This window comes from Cebus imitator, unplaced genomic scaffold (genome assembly GCF_001604975.1).
Source record: "Cebus imitator isolate Cc_AM_T3 unplaced genomic scaffold, Cebus_imitator-1.0 Scaffold313, whole genome shotgun sequence".
Taxonomy (NCBI): Eukaryota; Metazoa; Chordata; class Mammalia; order Primates; family Cebidae; genus Cebus; species Cebus imitator.
In genome coordinates this window covers 1,572,271-1,591,934 of record NW_016107628.1, presented here as the reverse complement: position 1 = coordinate 1,591,934, position 19,664 = coordinate 1,572,271, and the positions used below count along the sequence as shown (strand labels likewise).

General features: G+C 40.1%; 1 protein-coding gene and 1 pseudogene across 3 annotated transcripts in view; both read right to left on the bottom strand.

Annotated features, from left to right (window-relative positions):
- AIM2 (absent in melanoma 2) overlaps positions 1 to 2,492 on the bottom strand; it is a 26,558-nt gene extending 24,066 nt beyond the window's left edge. Inside the window, exons 1-2 of one of the 3 annotated variants that reach the window (XM_037729634.1) lie at positions 2,094 to 2,492; positions 777 to 938 (exon numbers count right to left, since the gene is read on the bottom strand). The gene's annotated coding sequence lies outside the window, so the exon portion shown is untranslated. The remainder of the gene's footprint in view (positions 1 to 776; positions 939 to 2,093) is intronic. The other 2 variants (XM_037729633.1, XM_017503685.2) reach the window with 2 other exon arrangements.
- A 4,460-nt stretch (positions 2,493 to 6,952) lies between these two features.
- LOC108286077 lies at positions 6,953 to 15,523 on the bottom strand (annotated as a pseudogene).
- Positions 15,524 to 19,664: the final 4,141 nt, after the last annotated feature.

Genomic DNA, 19,664 nt, shown 5'->3' with positions numbered 1-19,664 from the left:
GACTCAGGAGGCTGGGGCAGGAGAATTGCCTGAACCCGGGAGGCGGAGGTTGCGGTGAGCCGAGATCGTGCCATTGCACTCCAGCCTGGGTAACAAGAGCGAAACTCCGTCTCAAAAAAAAAAAAGAAAACTAGGAAGAACAGTGGTTAAGGTGCTGAGAAGGTAATTCTTAAGGAGATAAAAAGATAAAATGTGCCACATGTTTCTAACGTGCTAGGTAGGATGAGGACTGCAGAAAAGATATAGAATTAGCAATTAGGGGTTACTGGTGACACTGATAATAGCAGTTTTGATAGAGAATGGTGCAGAAGAAATTTTAACTTGAGTATACAAAATATATTAAGATTGAGAAGTGCTGTGAAGGAAAACAAAACAGGCAAGGCAGAGGAGTGCCAGGAATGAGGAGTAAAATTGCTCATGTAAACTGAGTGGTCAGAAAAAGGCTGGACAAAAAAGGGAGCATGCAAGTAAAGCCAACCTTTTTGGTAGAAAGGTCCAGAGAAATGTGGTAAGTGCTGGAAGGAGAGGTGGAGTTGACAGAGTGTTTTCTTTTTGTTCGCTTGCTTTTCTAACATTGGAGAAAATACAGAATATTTCATGCTGATGAGAATGAACTGGGAGAGAGGAAAAATTGGTGATATAGAAGAACAAAAAGAAAATTTCTTAAGCAAGTAAAACCTGAGAATGATTCCTCTTTGAGACACACCTTATGAAACAAAGAAAGCCCACCCAGCATTTCCCCTATGTGCCATCTGCAATGGAGGAACAGTGCCTACCTTCTTAATGCCAGGACTGCAGGGATTTCAAACTGTGTTAACTTGTTGCCCAAGGCTGACAGTTATTCTGCCAGACACAGACTTCAATCCTGGTTCTGCTATTTGCTAGCTGTTTTGTGACATCTGGTAAATTATACCCTTCTAAAGCGTCCATATCCTTAACTGCAAAATGGGGAAAATGTTATCAACATTAAATAATTAATGTTGGAATAAGATAATTCCATTCAAGTAAGTCACGAACTTACAACAGAGCCTTGCAAAGAGTAATCATTCAGTCAGGGTTAGGTATCAGTATAAAAAGTGATAATATGCCGGGTGTGGTGGGTCATGCCCATAGTCCCAGCACTTTGGGAGGCCGAGGCAGGCAGATCACGAGGTCAAGAGATCGAGACCATCCCGACCAAAATAGTGAAACCCCATCTGTACTAAATATAAAAATTAGCTGGGCATGCTGACACACATCTGTAGTCCCAGCTACTTGGGAGGCTGAGGCAGGAGAATTGTTTGAACCCAGGAGGTGGAGGTTGCAGTGAGCCGAGATCACGGCACTGTACTCCAGCCTGGCGCCTGGCAACAGAGCGAGACTCTGTCTCAAAAAAAAAAAAAAAAAAAAAAAAGTGATAGTAGTAGATATCTAGTCATGATATTTTGTGACAAATAGTAGTTTCATATGGGATGGCAGGTCACAATCTGGATTTGAGACTGAGATTAAAAGGTAGGAGAATATCTTATTTAAAATGTTTTATCAAAGAATAGATTAAGAGGACACAGGGGAGGTAGAAGTGCAAGGTTGGAATGAAAAGGCTTTCCGGGCGGGGATGAGCAAACCAGGGCAACAGATGATGAAGAACTAGAGTGATGTTGAAATCGCACCAGAGCATCCCACCGGGGCTAGACCAGGGGCTTCGTGGGTGGTTGTGGGGTCAGGAAATGAAGCCCTGCACTGTGTGAGAAGAGGCATTCGTTACTGGGAAATTCCCAAGTGCTATGTGGGGCTTCCGTCAAGTAAAATGTTCACTGCCTGGGAAGGTACGGGGCCCAGCCAGGGGAATGTGACATAAAGATCAGTGTTACAAATAGGCTGATAGATAAACCCCAATGGAAGCTGAAGGTTCAGGAACACCAGCTCAAAGACACCGAGAACATGGCTAAAGTGAATAAAACAAACGAACCCATCCTTTCACAGCTGGTGTCCATTTTCGCAGGTTCAAGTTCTCAAAGGGGTGCATAACATGGCTGGTCTTTCCTCAGCTGTCTTTCTTGGTGGAGAAAGGGTTCAGTCTCTAGTCTCTAACCCAGTTCCTCCATGGTGCTTACCTCCTGATCCCTGGTGTGATCAGCAAACCGGGTCTGCCACCTTCTCTTCAGAGAGCTTAACTAGCAGGGGGCTTAGGAGACCATGCCCACATCATCTAGGTGACTTTCAAAGCGACAAAGGCTCTGAAACTTCTGAACAGCTTCGCACATACGCCAAATAAACACTTCCCTTCACTCCCAGGGCCAGCGCGGGTTGGAGTGACAACTGGAGCTCTAATTGGCTGAGCTGGTTTGGGTTCTCTCTAGCAACCACAGAAGAAAATTCTTGTAGCAACTTGTAGCTGAGTCATCCCACATAGTTACACTGATTGGAAACTGAAAGTGGTCAGAAAGCTGTGAAAAATGACCACAGATCTTATTGGTACACTTTGTGACTAAGGGGCCTAGCAGATGACATTTTATTTTTATTTTTATTTTTTTATTTTCTTTTGAGACGGAGTCTTGCTCTGTTGCCAGGCTGGAGTGCAGTGATGTGATCTTGGCTCACTGCAACCTCCACCACCCGGGTTCAAGCGATTCGCCTGTCTCAGCCTCCCGAGTAACTGGGACTGTAGACATGCCCAGCTAATGTTTGTATTTTTAGTAGAGACGTGGTTTCACCATGTTGGCCAGGATGGTCTCGATCTCTTGATCTTGTGATCTGCCTGCCTTGGCCTCCCAAAATGCTGAGATTACAGGCAAGTGCACCGTTGTCTGGCCCAGATAACATTTTTCTGGTATAAACAAGCACACTGATCTCGGAGGGCATCTAAAACTGTTGCCAGTAGGCCAGTGCACGTTCTTGTCATCAAAGCATAAAAGAATCTGAAAATGAGACCAAAGTGAAAGTGTAGACATTTTATTGCGGAGCAAAAGCAAGGATACACCCAAGGGAAGAGTGTGGGCACTCAAAGAATGAGTCACAGGCAACGCGGTTCATATAATATAGGGATAAGCACAATGAAGGTAGAAAGTACTCTATAATAAGGGGAGGCGTTTTCTGGAAAATGGGTGAGCAATTCTCAGAATCAGGGTGCCACCGTTTTCTTGACTAAAGATAGTTAATCCGGAACTGTTATGGCGTCAGGTGCATGATGGGAGTGGAAAGTTTCGTTATGGAAATTTTATGATACCAAAGGGCATAATGAAGCTAAGGGTCAGCAGTTAGCCAAGTTTTCAACCATCTTGGATTTAACCAGTTGCGGCCAGTTTCTTCCGTTCTCATCCGTGCCTAAGGAGGAAGTCTGCAATCTGTTCATTGTCACAGCCGGTTGTAACAGTTTCAGTCTCCTAGGGGGCGTGTCCCTCTGCTCTAACGTTTTTGACCCCATTTTTATTGCTTGTAGCTACCTGCAAGTAATCGTGCCTCATTCCCTCACTAACTGCTTGCCTCAAAAGCATATATACAGTCTTTCTTCCTAACCCGGACTCCTAACCCTAAATTCAGAGCCTGAGGGCTTGATTCTGGTCAGCAATTTACTTGAACTTTTCATTTCTCATTCATTGAATCAACAATTATGCACTGAACATCTAATAGGATGTATTAGTTTCTGGGAACATACTAGTTAATAAGACAAAGTTCCAGATGTTGAGCGGCTCTGCCAAGTCATAGAAACAGACATGTAATTTAATAATCGCAATAGCACATGGTGCTAAGTGTTATAATTAAAGCATGTTCAAGATGCTATGGGAGCAGAGGAAAAGCACCTAGCCATGCTCAGGTCATCAGCCCAGAGCTGCGGGACTGCCGTCACTTTCTGCTCTAAGGTCTATTTCTAAACTTTTGCCAGCTGTCGGCTCAAATATCACCTTATCTGTGGGGCTTCCCTGACCAGCATGTTCTCTACCTCTTCCCCACATTATTTTTTCCCACATGTGGTAATGACCACTATCTGACATACTGTATATGTTATTTGTTTGTCTGTTATCTGGCTCTTGCTCTTAAAATGTAAGGCACATGAGGAAAAAGATTTCTGCGTCTTAGCTGACTACATTCACTTCATCTGACACAGTGCCAGACACAAAGGAAGTGTTCAGAAAATGTTTGTTGAATGAATAAATGAATGCATGAATGAGTGAATCACAGAAGGCTAAAGAACACCAAAAAGATAGCAAAATATAAGAATTAAAAAGATGTAAAGTGTATGAATTTGGCAACTTACTGAGTAAATGAGAGAAAGCTCCCTGCTGGGGGAGAAGCCGACAAGCACCAACCCCAGAGAGGCTTAGTGATTTGAGGCTTCAGGTCCTGTGAAAGGTGAGTTAAGTGATTAGGCTGGGAAGTGGTCTCAATGAGGAGCAGGTACACTGCTGCACCTGGGGCAGATCGACAAGTACTCATCCCCCAGCTTTGGCGTCAGGTGAATGATGGGAGCTTTGTTCTACCAAGAAATTTAATCAGAGAGATACCCCACTGGGTGACACAAGGCACAGAAGGGAAAGGAGGCAACTGTGCTGAAAAGGGGGGTTTATTAACAGTTTCACAGAGGAAAGTGGGATTTCCAAGCCCTTTCCTCCCTGACCTCTAAAGTACTCATAGCCAGGGTTATGCCATAAGCAGAACACTGGAGGATCCCACTGCAGTGACTGGCCCAAGAGGGGAAAACTCCCCCAGTTAACTGACATTTTGAGTTTTCCAGTACACAGACTCAGGCCTTTTCCTGTTAATCCTATAATTCAACTAACTCATAAATAAACCAGGTCCACACAAAAAGAATTCAAGTCACTTTTGTGTGTATATATGTGTGCACATTTCTTTCTTAAATATCAGTAAACAGATATAAATAACATTCAGAAAAGCCTCTAAAAAAAAAAAAAAGAAATCAGAAGAAGGAACTTAAGGGCAAAGCAGAGGGTAGAAGAAGAAATACATACGGTCATCAGAGAGATGAAAAGACATTACATCTATGAAACAAAAAGGCAGTGCTAATACTTATAAAAAATGAACAAATTAACAGAAGGGATTTTATAAATATGTTTTCTAAATGTGATATCAGAAACACTTTAAAGCTAATAGAGTGATAAAGTTGAAGAGCTCTTTCCAAAAGTATACCCAGAAAACAATGAAACGGAAAAATTGGAGAGAAAAGATAAGACATATACAGGTTGATTCCAGGATTCCAGGATGAATAATAACCAGCTAATAAGCATTTAAACAAGAGTCAATGGAGAAAAAAGAAAATTATCAAAGAAATATCAAATTTGATGAATGAGACAGAACACACACAAAAGCATGTCATTTTGCATTTTTTCCTAGGTTTTTTGTTTGTTTTTTTAGTGACTTTATTTTTTTAAAGCAGTTTTAGGTTCACAATAAAACTGAGCTGAAGGTACAGAGATTTCCCATATACCCCTTTCCCTCACACATGCACAGCCTCCTCATTATCAACATTCCCACCAGGTGGACCTTGCATGGAACCAGCATTATCACCCAGTCTCCATAGTTTACATTAGGGTTCACTTGGTGGTGTACCTTCTGTGGGTTTGGACAAATGTATAATGAGTATCCATCCTCACACTATCATACAGGGTGGTTTCACTGCCCTAAAATCCTTTGTGCTCTGTCTAGTCATCTCTCTCTCCCCACAAATCCTGGAAACCACTAATCTTTTTACTGTCTCCATGGTTTCGCTGTTCCTGGAAATTCATATAGTTGAAGTCATACAGTATATAGCCTTTTCAGATTGTCCTCTTTAGTAATATGCATTTAAGATTCCTCTATGGTTTTTTGTGGCTTGATGGCTCATTTCTTTTTAGCACTATATAATATTCTATTGTCTGCGTTTATCTCAATTTATCTATTCACCTACTGAAGAACATGTTGATTGCTTCCAAATTTTGGAAATTATGAATAAACCTTCTATAAGTATCTGTGTGCACGTTTTTATGTGGACCTAATTTTTCAACTTTGGGTCAGTATTAAGGAATGTAATTGCTATATTGTACAATAAGAGTATGTTTAGTCTTGTAACAAACCACTAACTGTTTTTTTTTAATTAATTGATTTTTTTTTTGTACTTTGGGCTCTGGGTTACATGTGCACATCCTTCATCCTGCAGGATTGTTGCATAGGTACATATATGCCATGGTGGTTTGCTGTCTCCCCGCCCCCCTTTCCCCCTACCGTTGCTGACATCAGGCATTTCTCCCAGTGTTATCCCTCCCCATCCTCCCTGCCCCTCCACTGTCCCTCCCCTCCCTTCCTCTCCACCCCCGCACCCGGCCCAGTGAATGTTGTTCCCTTCCCTGTGCCCAAGTGCTCTCATTGTTTATCACCCACCTATGAGTGAAAATATGTGGGGTTTGGTTTTCTGTTCTTGTGTCAGTTTGCTGAGAATGATGGTTTCTAGATTCATCCATGTCTCTACAAAGGACATGAACTCGTCGTTTTTTTATGGCTGCATAGTATTCCATGGTGTACATATGCCACATTTTCTTTGTCCAGTCTATCATTGATGGGCATTTGGTCAAGAAATGTTTATGGGCAAATGAAAAGTATCTAATAAGCACCACATTGAACAGTTTTAAGAATAAGGAGAAAATATATGACTCTGAAGACTTTTTAATCTTATCCATAGATTTCTTTAAAGGGTATACTTTAGAAATACATCATATAAAGAATTGTTCAAATGAGAACACATGGACACAGGGAGGGGAGCACTACACACTGGGGTCATTTGGGGGGAAATAGGGGAGGTACGGTGGGGGGTAGGAAGCTGGGGAGAGACAGCAAGGGGAGAGATGCCAAATGTAGGTGATGGGGAGGAAGGCAGCAAATCACACTGCCACGTGTGTACCTATGCAACAATCTTGCATGTTCTTCACATGTACTCCAAAACCTAAAACGCAATAAAATAAATAAATGGGAAAAAAAAAAAGAATTGTTCAGACTTGTTTAGTGATGTCTCAATTTCAGAACTTTTACAAAGAAATCACAGGTAATAGCAAACACCTCAATGCAATTAAATCCTAACTTTAAAAAAGTATCTTTAAATAGTGGTTTCCATCAGAATTTCCTGGGAGGAGCTTGTGAAAATACAGATTTTAGGCCTCACCCCCAGAGTTCCTGACAAGTTCCTGGATGATTCTGATGCTGTTAGTCTTGGTGCAACACTTAGAGAACCACTGCTTTAATATATAATGATCCCTGGCATCAATGTCCACATACCTTTGCATTTTCTAATAGTAAATAAACAAAAGAACATTTCTGATAGGACTTCAACAAACTTTAGATCTTTAGATTCTTGAAATGTTCTACTTAAATGGAATAGAGCATCTAACTTATTTATCTTGGCTCAAAATGATTCCTCTGAGTTTAAAAGACAGAGCCAAGGGATAGTCTAATACTGGATAATCTATGACTTCATGAAAGCATTTGTTAACAAAATATATTACTATTATGATACAACAGCCTTGCTTTTATCTTCTTCATGCATCTTCTCTATAGAAAATTCAATAAGAAATTATGAAGATTTTCATACTCAGAATGAGAACTCAACTTATGAATATACACATAAATATCACAATGAATCATCATACTCAAGACTCAGTTTCAGAAACTTCTTCATCAGGGCAACAGTAATATTCCACAAAGCATATTTGCCCTTCTTCATTCTAATAATATGCTATAATGAAAGAAATCCTGTCATTTATGTGAATAGAAACCTTACAAGATAGGACTAATGCCTTTGTAAAGGGTATCAGCAAAGAAATCAAATCTGTTGACCTGGGTCTGATTACAATGAAATTCTTGCATCAAATAAGAATCTTTGGAAGTCAAGTTGCGAACTTCCTAAATTTCCAAAAGTAGATAACCTGAAATAATGCTTGTCAGGAGACATGATGATCCGTAGGACTTCAGTCATCACATCCAATTTGGGAAATGCTTCAGAGCCCCTCTGACTGCAGAACAATTTTATTAATAACATTGGTGCTGCAGAAGTCAAAATCCAGAGGCTCCTCAGGCTTTTGAGTATTGATTTTGCATACTATCACCATTCCTCCTTCTTCCAAAAATAGCATCCAAGGGTCATCATAACCTTGGTAACACATTCAAAAGTGCAGTTAAAATCCCTGGCATAGGACTTGATCCAAAAATAAACAGCCTAAAGGACAATTAAGTTAATTTAAAAGTAACAGACTCTTCCTGATATGTAAACTCTCAAAATACTCCACCCTTTGCAGTGTGGCCCAGATGCTAGAGAGCCCTTCGCAGCCAAGTCCTTGGGGAAGTAAGATCCATCTCCCTGAAAACAGGACTGAGTGGCGCAGCTCCCCAAACTCTTAATTTTTACTTTCAATTTCATTGATTTGGGCTCTAATTTTTTTAAACTTTATTTTCTTATGCTTACTTTGCAGTTAACTTTCACTTATTTCCCTAGTTTCCTAATATGGGGGCTTAGATGATTGATTTTTAGGTATTTCTTTTTTTTCTAGCCACATGCTTTTAAAATTACAGAACACCGAGCGAGAAGATGCTGAAAGCTTCCTGAAAAGGCATAGATCACATCCCTGGATTAGGAATAAGAATAGAATTGGCATTCTTGACAGCAACACTGGAAGCTAAGGGACAGTGGAGCAATTCCTTTAACATTTGACAAAAACAATTTTCAGGCTGGTCTTCTATGCCTAGCTGATAATTATAATAAGTACATGTACATGTAAGGAAGGAACAAAGCTATTCAGGAATCTCCATGTCTTAGTTTGTTTGGGCCTATGTAACAAAAGTACTATAGACTAAGTGGCTTATAAACAACAATTTATACACACATTTATTTCTCACAGTTCTGGAGGCTGGAAAGTCCAAGATCAAGGTACCAGCATATTCAGCATCTGGTGAGGACTTGCTTCCTGGTTCACAGACAGCCATCTTTTTCTCTTTTCTGTGCTTTTCTTTCTCTGTTTTTTTTTTTCTTTTAGAGGCAAGGTCTTGCCATGTTGCCAAAGCTGGGCTCTAACTCCTAGACAGCAGGTATGCACCACCACACATAGCAAGATGATGGCTTTTTGCTGTGTTGACACATGGCAGAAGAGATGAAAGAGCTCTCTGGGCACTATCCCAGATAGTATAAGACCACTAATCCTATCCAAGAAGGCTGTGCCCTCATGATTTAATCACCTCCCCAAAGCCCCACCTCCTAATATCGTTACATTAGGGGTTGGGATTTTAACATATGAATTTTGAGGTTGACATTCAGTCCACAAGGATGACATCACCCCAGGATAAGGGTGACCAGAAGCCCTTAAATCTTGACTTGTACACAGCTAGACTGAAACTTGATCAAAGCAGGGGACAGAAAGCTCAAGAAAGAATATTTCCTAAGGAATAATGTGTGTGAGAGATATGTTTATGTGTTGCAGAGAAATTGGCTGAATTTATTTTGAGAGAAATTTTACTGTTTTGGATGTTTTAAAAGAATTAGCAATAAGCACATCAAGATTGAACTCTCTCTCTCTCTCTCTCTCTCTCTCTCTCTCTCTGTCTCCAGAGAGAGAGAGAGAGAGTTACATTTTTGGAACCCTTAATATATATATATATTATAATATATATTAAGATGGGGTTTCACCATGTTGGTCGGGCTGGTCTTGAACTCCCAACCTCAGGTGATCTGCCTTCCTTGGCCTCCAAAGTGCTTGGATTACAGGCATAAGCCACCACACCTGGCCTGAACAAAATATTAAAGATGTGTCCTCGGCTTCAGAAAAAAATAAAGATGCATAAAGAAGGAATTTAAACATACTATATGGCTTAACCATTAGTTTTATTTAGCTAGTTATGGTAACGTAAAACACCAATCAGTGATTTAATCAACAATTGTGAAATGACTATATTGGGAAAGCGGGAAGAGAGATGACTTACATGTATTTGCAAGATACAGGGTTCCAAAAATGTAAGAGAAGATGTATGAGAAAACTAAATTTGTATCTGCGATTGCAGCAAATCAATAGATAATGGAGTGGCTAAAATTGAAACCTAGGAATATAACAAATTATTATGAAAGGTTAAAAAATGTTGCCTCAAGTGAGTGGGAATTGGGAGCAGAAGGGTATGAAGCAGGGGACTATCTTTATTACCATCCTTGTAATATTATTGACTTTTAATCAATAGTAATATATTAATTTAATGAAAATAAATTTAAAACATAAATAGCTCTACTAAATACTCACTAAAGCATCTTCCTATTCTGTCATCCTAAGGATCTATATTCTATACCATTAATCCAGATATGACCTATTATAAAATATAATAATATTTCAGAAATAGAATACATTACCTCCAGCTAAGGGAATTTGAAAAGATCCAATTAGAGAAAAACAACAGCACTTGGACTAGTCCTATTAGAAGGAATATGAGTTTTGATATGTGGAAGTACAAAAAGTGGAATTCTAGGCCAATGGAATTGAGTAGTCAATAATTATGGACCATCTATATATAACCAATTCTTGATGCATTCTCTGGAGTCCCTGATTGCCTCTGGCACAGAGAGCTAACTTTTACCACTCAGCCAGTAAGCCAGTAAGCCAGAGATCTTTTTCACAGGTTATCTCATGTAACCCTATACTCTATGTGGTAAATATATTAACTATACCACATAAGTGAGGGAAAAGAATTTTAAGAGGTTAAGTCATTTGCTCAGGGTACCATGTTAGTATGTGGTAGAGTAAAAATTTAAACAGAATTTTCTAAAATTCCAATCTCTTTCCATCACTCTGCCCTGCTTTTTTGGAATATTTGTACATGATTTATATATTCTATATAATGTGATCACATGAAACCCTGGAGAGGCAGGGCCTGCCCTCCTCCAAGCCCACCTATTTCTTTTTTTTTTTTTTATTGCATTTTAGGTTTTGGGGTACATGTGAAGAACATGCAAGATTGTTGCATAGGTACACATGTGGCAGTGTGATTTGCTGCCTTCTTCCCGATCACCTATATCTGGCATTTCTCCCCATGCTATCTCTCCCCAACTCCCCACCCCCCATTGTCCCTCCCCTATTTCCCCCTAACAGACCCCAGGGTATAGTGCTTCCCTCCCTGTGTCCATGTGTTCTCATTGTTCAACAAACGCCTATGAGTGAGAACATGCGGTGTTTGATTTTCTGCTCTTGTGTCAGTTTGCTGAAAATGATGGTTTCCAGGTTCAGCCATGTCCCTACAAAGGACACGAACTCATCGTTTTTTATGGCTGCGTAGTATTCCATGGTGTATATGTGCCACATTTTCCCTGTCCAGTCTATCATCGATGGGCATTTGGGTTGGTTCCAGGTCTTTGCTATTGTAAACAGTGCTGCAATGAACATTCGTGTGCATGTGTCCTTATAGTAGAACGATTTATCATCCTTTGGATATATACCCAGTAATGGGATTGCTGGGTCAAATGGAATTTCTATTTCTAGATCCTTGAGGAATGGCCACACTGTCTTCCACAGTGGTTGAACTAATTTACACTCCCACCAACAGTGTAAAAGTGTTCCTATTTCTCCACATCCTCTCCAGCATCTGTCATCTCTGGATTTTTTTAATGATCGCCATTCTAACTGGCATGAGATGGTATCTCAATGTAGTTTTGATTTGCATTTCTCTAATGACCAGTGATTATGAGCATTTTTTCATATGTTTGTTGGCCGCATCTATGTCTTCTTTTGTAAAGTATCTGTTCATATCCTTTGCCCACTTTTGAATAGGCTTGTTTTTTTTCTTGTAAACCTGCTTTAGTTCTTTGTAAAATCTGGATATCAGCCCTTTGTCAGATGGGTAAACTGCAAAAATTTTTTCCCATTCTATTGGTTGCCGATTGACTCAAATGACTGTTTCTTTCACCGTGCAGAAGCTGTGGAGTTTGATTAGGTCCCATTTGTCTATTTTGGCTTTTGTTTCCAATGCTTTTGGTGTTTTGGTCATGAAGTCCTTGCCTATGCCTATGTCCTGAATGGTTTTGTCTAGATTTACTTCTAGGGTTTTTACGGTGTTAGGTCTTATGTTTAAGTCTTTAATCCATCTGGAGTTAATTTTAGTGTAAGGTGTCAGGAAGGGGTCCAGTTTCTGCTTTCTGCACATTGCTAGCCAGTTTTCCCAACACCATTTATTAAACAGGGAATCCTTTCCCCATTGCTTGTTTTTATCAGGTTTGTCAAAGATCAGATGGTTGTAGATATGTTGTGTTGTCTCTGAGACCTCTGTTCTGTTCCATTGGTCTACATCTCTGTTTTGGTACCAGTACCATGCTGTTTTGATTACCGTGGCCTTGTAGTATAGTTTGAAGTCCGGTAGTGTGATGCCTCCTGCTTTGTTCTTTTTGCTTAGAATTGATTTGGCTATGCGGGCTTTCTTTTGGTTCCATATGAAGTTTAAGGTGGTTTTTTCCAGTTCTGTGAAGAAGGTCATTGGTAGCTTGATGGGGATAGCGTTGAAACTGTAAATTACTTTGGGCAGTATGGCCATTTTCACGATATCGATTCTTCCTAACCATGAGCATGGAATGTTTCTCCATCTGTTTGTGTCCTCTCTCATTTCGTTGAGCAGTGGCTTGTAGTTCTCCTTAAAGAGGTCCTTTACGTTCCTTGTTAGTTGTATTCCTAGGTATTTTATTCTCTTTGTGGCAATTGTGAATCGAAGTTCGTTCTTGATTTGGCTCTCTTTAAGTCTGTTATTGGTGTATAGGAATGCTTGTGATTTTTGCACATTGATTTTGTATCCTGAGACTTTGCTGAAGTTGCTTTTCAGTTTCAGGAGACTTTGGGCTGAGACGATAGGGTCTTCTAGATATACAATCATGTCGTCTGCAAATAGAGACAATTTGACTTCCTCCTTTCCTATTTGAATACCCTTTATTTCTTTTTCTTGCCTGATTGCTCTGGCTAGAACTTCCAGTACTATATTGAATAGGAGTGGTGAGAGAGGGCATCCTTGTCTAGTGCCAGATTTCAAAGGGAATGCTTCCAGTTTTTGCCCTTTCAGTATGATATTGGCTGTTGGTTTGTCATAAACAGCTTTTATTATTTTGAGATATGTTCTGTCAATGCCTAGTTTATTGAGGGTTTTTAGTATAAAGCGCTGTTGAATTTTGTCAAAGGCCTTCTCCGCATCAATTGAGATAATCATGTGGTTTTTGTCTTTGGTTCTGTTTATGTGTTGAATTATATTTATAGACTTGCGTATGTTGAACCAGCCTTGCATACCTGGGATGAAGCCTACTTGATCATGGTGGATAAGCTTTTTGATGGGCTGTTGCAATCGGCTTGCCAGTATTTTATTGAAGATTTTTTGCATCTATGTTCATCACAGATATTGGCCTGAAGTTTTCTTTTCTTGTTGAGTCTCTGCCGGGTTTTGGTATCAGGATGATGTTGGTCTCATAAAATGATTTAGGAAGGATTCCCTCTTTTTGGATTTTTTGGAATAGTTTCAGAAGGAATGGTATGAGCTCCTCTTTGTATGTCTGGTAGAATTCAGCTGTGAACCCATCTGGACCTGGGCTTTTTTTGGGTGGTAGGCTCTTAATTGCTACCTCAACTTCAGACCTTGTTATTGGTCTATTCAGGGTTTTGGCTTCTTCCTGGTTTAGGCTTGGGAGGAGGCAAGTGTCCAGGAATTTATCCATTTCTTGCAGGTTTACTATTTTATGTGCATAGAGTTGTTTGTAATAATCTCTGATGATGGTTTGAATTTCTGTGGAATCTGTGGTGATATCCCCTATATTGTTTCTTATTGCATCAATTTGGTTATTCTCTCTTTTCTTTTTTATTAATCTGGCTAGTGGTCTTTCTATTTTGTTGATCAAGGCAAGGAGTATTTCAAGGAAGATAGCATTCAGTGATGTAGTGTGTACTTGAGTATTGCTAAGAGAGCAGATCATAAATGTTCTTCACACACAAACACACACACACAAACACACGCACACACACCTGCACACACACACATCCACATACATGCACACAGACACACACACGCAAACACATGCACACACACACATACATGCACACACACAGACACACACACAGGCACATGCACACACACAGATATGCACACATGCACACGTGCACACGCACGCACGTGTACATACACACTCTATGTGAGGTGGCAGACATGTTTATCAGCTTGATTACAGGATCATTCCACAATGTATACAAATATCAAAACATCACACAATGTATACAAATATCAAAACATCACATTGTATACTATAAGTATATACAATTTTTATTTGTTGATTACACAATGAAGCTGGTGGTGGAGTTGGGGGGTGAAAGAAGAATAGGGTTCAGATCTAGCAAATCCTATTTCAGGTCTAGGAAACATCCAACAGATAATTACTGGATTCCACCAGATTTTACCCATCATTCTATGATGTTTTGTAGCAGGAGCAGCTGCAGGAAACGGATCTCTAGGACACCGAATACAGGAGGAAGGAGCTCCACTAGCTTGTGTGACCTTAAGCAAGTCTCTTAATCTATTGAAGGTTCACAGTCACTAATCCTAGAAGGCGTTGTGAAAATTAAGAGTTCCCACATTTAAAACACTAAGAAAGTAACTCAAAGTACTTTGTCATCCTTACTTCCCTTTTACTGTTACTGGAACCGCAAGTCTCCCACTGACTTAGGCTCCCAACCCAAGTGTCTCCTTCTTCCCTTTTCCTTGACCCCTACACTACTCAATGTCTTTTATATTGACAATACTAGTGACAGGGCTGAGTCAGGGGTGATGGTAGCGATGATGGCAGTCAGGCGAGGTTGCAGTAAAAAATAAAAATCATCACCATGGCTGAGACTAAGTTAACCTTTAAACATCAGTGGAAGGAATCATACTTGGCTGAACTGTGGGAGTATACCTGAAGACAAGAACGGGGGGATCAGGAGGATGATTTTGGTATTTTAGCCCAACATTTATAGTAACATTTATAGTAATCATTTATTAATAAATTCTTAATAATAATAACCTATGATTCCATGCCAGGATTTTCCTTTATTCTGGCAAGTCTATTTTTTTTTTTAATGTAATAGTGATGAGCAGCAGTTTGGTGGATTTCTGCATTGCCAGAGTGATCCTCTGATCCCTAAGGTTTTTTTGCATAATGACAACATTTTCAGTTTATTCTTGCTTCTTTCCTGTTTCTCATTTAACCAAGTAGATGAAGGGAAATTACAAAATGGTGGGAAGGTTTAATGCAACTGGCGATAAGTTGTGCCTCTAGTTGGAACATCGGGTGAACAGAAAAAGGGGAAGAAGCATAGGATGATTTTGATGTTACCAGGTCTGCTTGAGGTCTGGGGGTGCCTGAACTGCCTCTGGAAAAGGGCTTGAGGTATGTGACTGTGAGATGTGGGACACAAAAGTTGTGTCTCTGACGTTTGGATCCTACATCTTCCTGATCATCTGGCCCAGATGTTTTTTCAATGAAAGAACATGCCTTAGAACCATGAGAGGAAGGAGTGCCAGGATTCAGGAGCTGCATGAGTCAGCTGGGCTGGGTGTCTGCTGCTTCACAGTGTCAAGGGCATGACCTACAGCTTCAGTCTTGTTTTCCCAGTTCAATAGCAAAACATATGCCTCCATGGAGGCAAATGATGCTCCTCCACAAGCCCCAGCTTCAAGGAAACTGCAGTGTCTAAATAACTGCAGCTTTTTCTATGTATTGATGGCTGATATGATCTAAATACTTGTCTCCTCCAAAACTCTTGTTGAAAGGTGGTAATATTGAGAGGTGGGGTCTTTAAGAGGTGATGGGTCATGAGGGCTCTGCTCTCATGAATGGATGAATGACTTAATGGACTAATGGTTCATCATGGGAGTGGGACTTATGGCTTTAAAAAAAAAGAGGAAGAGAGACCTGAGCCGCCTCACTAAGCTGCCTCTCCATGGGATGCTCTGTGCTGCCTCAGGACTCTGCAGAGTCCCCATAAGCAAGAAGGCCCTCACCAGATGAGATCCCCAACCTTGCACTTCTCAGCCTCCAGAACTGTAAAAAATAAATTTTGTTTCTTTATAAATTACCCAGTTTCAGGCACTCTGTTATAAGCAACACAAAATGGACCCAAACAATGACTAAGAGCAGCTGTGTTCACAGATATCTCCATTTTCACATTTTAACTTAGTTCATCACCAAACCCATTACATCTTACTTCCCTCCTTTGTCCTTTATTCAAAGAAAACACTGACTAGTTTCTTAAGGAGACTTGGTTAAGGACTGTCATTTGTATGAGATGGGAAAGGTGTTCGCAACTGGGGACACAATTTCTGGCACGAGAGACCAGCTATGAGCCTCTTACCTAGGTGCTTACAAGCATTACTTCAATTTAATATTCCTAACTATCCTGTGAAGTGAGTAATATTATTATTCTTATTTTATAGATGAGAAAATAGAGGCAAGGTGTTGTGTGAATGGACCAAGGTCATACAATTAGTGAATGGTAGAAATGGGATTTGGACTTACGTTGTGTCACCAAAGCACATCCTCTTAAACGCTACCAAACACTGCCTCCTGGTGGCAAAATGAAGAAATTCATTTTGTCTACAAGAAGTTCATTTTGTTTATGAGTTCATTTTGTTGATGAAGAAGTTTAACCTGGTGGCAAAATGAAGAAGTCTAACTCCATAACCAAGGTGTATCAGGAAATAGAAGCACAGGACGTGGATATAAAGCATGTGGCTTGCTTAAAGAAGCCCCTATGTTGGATTGTTTGTTCAGCCCCCTTACCTATGGGCTCCCCTGCTTAGTTTCACTATCTAGCTCCACCTTAAAAAATTACTTTCCTAGCTTCACTCTTTTACTCTCAGGATAGCTGAATGCAAAACAAAATAAAACACAGGATCACTCTGCTTAGTTCTTTAAATTGTGTGCCAGTCCAAACAAAAATGGCCACTCAAAACATTTATCCTGAGTCCCAGAATCACACGATCACAAGAATATACACATGGTTTCCTACCTCAGTTATTCTTTTAGGCTTTCTGTAAATCACTGCTCTTTCATCTCTCCCCTACCGATTCTATTGGTCTTTAGTTCAGTAACTATTTATTTTTAGTAACTGAACTGAAGGCTGTTACCATCTAGATCCCTCAACCCGACGACCAAAGTGCCTATTCTCCTGGCTGCTAGAAGTGTTAGAGCTGACACCTGAGTCTGTGTTCCAGGACTGCCCTCTGCTGAAGGGAACTGCCTTCCCCAAGGTTGCATCCCTCCATGGAGAAAGCCTGAAGCCAAGGATTGGTCTATGAGGAGGTTCAAGGTCACAGCCTTCTTGCCTCACTTAGGCATACTAGAGGCCATCACAGTTCTAGGATTCCCAAGGGGGTTGGCTGCAGCCCTCATTACAATTTAACATTCCCCTCTGCCCAACCCAGTTTCCCGCTCTCCTTTATAGGGTTTCCCAAGAGCATCCTCTAATAAACTTCCTGCAGGCAACTCTAACAGTCTGTTTCTTGGGGACCCAACATAAGACAACATTCAACTCTTCACTTCAGTCATATTCACAAATACTGTCTCTTTAAATAAAGTACAGGAATGCAGTGTAAAGATACATACACCAGAAAAAGATATGAGTATAAAGTGCAAAAATATACCGGAAGGTAAAAATAATACATGAATTTGAAGTCTATGAATCAGTCTCTCTCGCCTGCTGCTAGAAAGTGTGTGATTGCTTCACATTTCATAATTTTGTCATTGTAATTGTCATCGTGCCACTAAAATTCCATGCCTTTCAATTTTGTTTTTGTTTTTATCTCTAAATAAAAATACTTAACTAAATGCCTTCTATGGCTACTTCAGACCAAGTCCAGAACTTAAGATGAAAACTCTTACTATCTTTCTTACAAGGTTGTGTTTGTGAGGTTATTCGTCTGTCTTTTTGTTTTTACCATGAGCGGTTTGTCTAGTCTCCTGACATGGAACTGGAGGTAACTGGAGACAGATCCCTTTGTCAGAGTCAGCATCAAACATGTTTAAGGCATGTTTTGCCTCTAGAAAACCATCAGGGAAATAATTTTTGATTGTTCTTTGAGTTAAAATTCTCTTTTATACTGATGCTAAAAACTTCCCCTAAGCAACGTCTACTACATTAGCATCAAGTGTTTGAGTTTCAAAGATTCAAATTCAAATGGCTCCCTTGTGTTACTGTGTTACTCAGGAAGCAGAATACCAGGAGAAACAATCATTTCTTCTTCCTCAGTAACTTCCTATTGACCTCCCTTTCCTTTCAGTCTCTTATTGAAATGGAAACATCAGAATGAAGGGGGCAGGCTGTATGTGGGAAAGATGAATCACCATTAAATGATAAACCTCAATCCTAATGCTAAACTTGTAGAAATTGGTTTGTATGGTCCTGAGAATGGTAAAAATTGTGAATATTTTTTTTTATATTTAACTAAAATGTAGAAGGAAGAGGATTCTTGTTTTTTGTTTTTTGTTTTTGTTTTTGTTTTTTTTTTTTTTTTGAGATGGAGTTTTGAACTGTCACCTGGGCTGGAGTGCAACGGGGTGATCTCAGCTCACTGCAACCTCTGTCTCCTGGGTTCACGCTATTCTCTTGCTTCAGCCTCCCGAGTAGCTGGGATTACAGGGGCACACCACCACACCTGGCTAAGTTTTTGTATTTTTAGTAGAGACAGGTTTTAACTATATTGGCCAGACTGGTCTCGAACTCCTGACCTTGTGATCTGCCCACCTCTGGCCTTCCAAAGTGCTGGGATTACAGGCGTGAACACCCTGCCTGGTCCATTCTTGGTCTTATAAGTGTAGAAGACAAAAAAGTTTGTCTTCTATCCTATTAATACCTTAAAGCCACATGTGGCATTACAACCACTGAAAAAATGCTGGGTAGAGTTAGTCCACAATGACATACTTGTCAAGGCATGCTTTGTCAGGCTCTGCCTTTCCCTTTACTTATTGTAGGCTGAGACCCTTTTGATTACTGTTAACAGTGAAGAAGAGGTGAAACTCCTCTGAATTCTGAAAATTCACAAGTTATAAGACTATCTTATATGCTTGAGGATGGCCAGCATGTAACTGATGACAATGAATTAAATATATACTTACCAAGTACAATCCTTACATTATCCTGATCTTCTCTGTGTTGAGAGCAATCTGCAGGATGGGATGAATCAAGGCAGCCAGCTGAAGTCCTGCCCTTTGGATCCCCTTGTGGGAAGGTATTTGGAGAGTAACTGAGGGGGCTGATGTGTAAAGGGAGTGCTAACAAATGATATGAATGTGTGTGTGTTCACTGACACACCAGCAATTGCTAAAGCAAAAGAGGTGGCTTTGTCCCTCTCTGTTGAAAAGGGCCTACTTAGAATGCAAACACTTAAACTGCTGTCACCTATAAAAATATTCTAGCATGAAAGGGGCCTCAAGGAGACATAGAATAGAAAGTAAATGGTAGCAATGTAGGAGGAAGCAGAGGGTGATTGTCCAAGGACACACACACCCTAAACATAGCCCTACTTCTAATGCTCAAATTAAGGAAGAAAACAATGAAGTGAAATCCTGAGATGAGTCATCTTATCATGAATTAAACATTATTGAAAAAGGAGAGCAATTATATATAACCTAATGATTCTAGCTCCTGATAGTTATTGTAAGAAGCAAACATATAAATTCA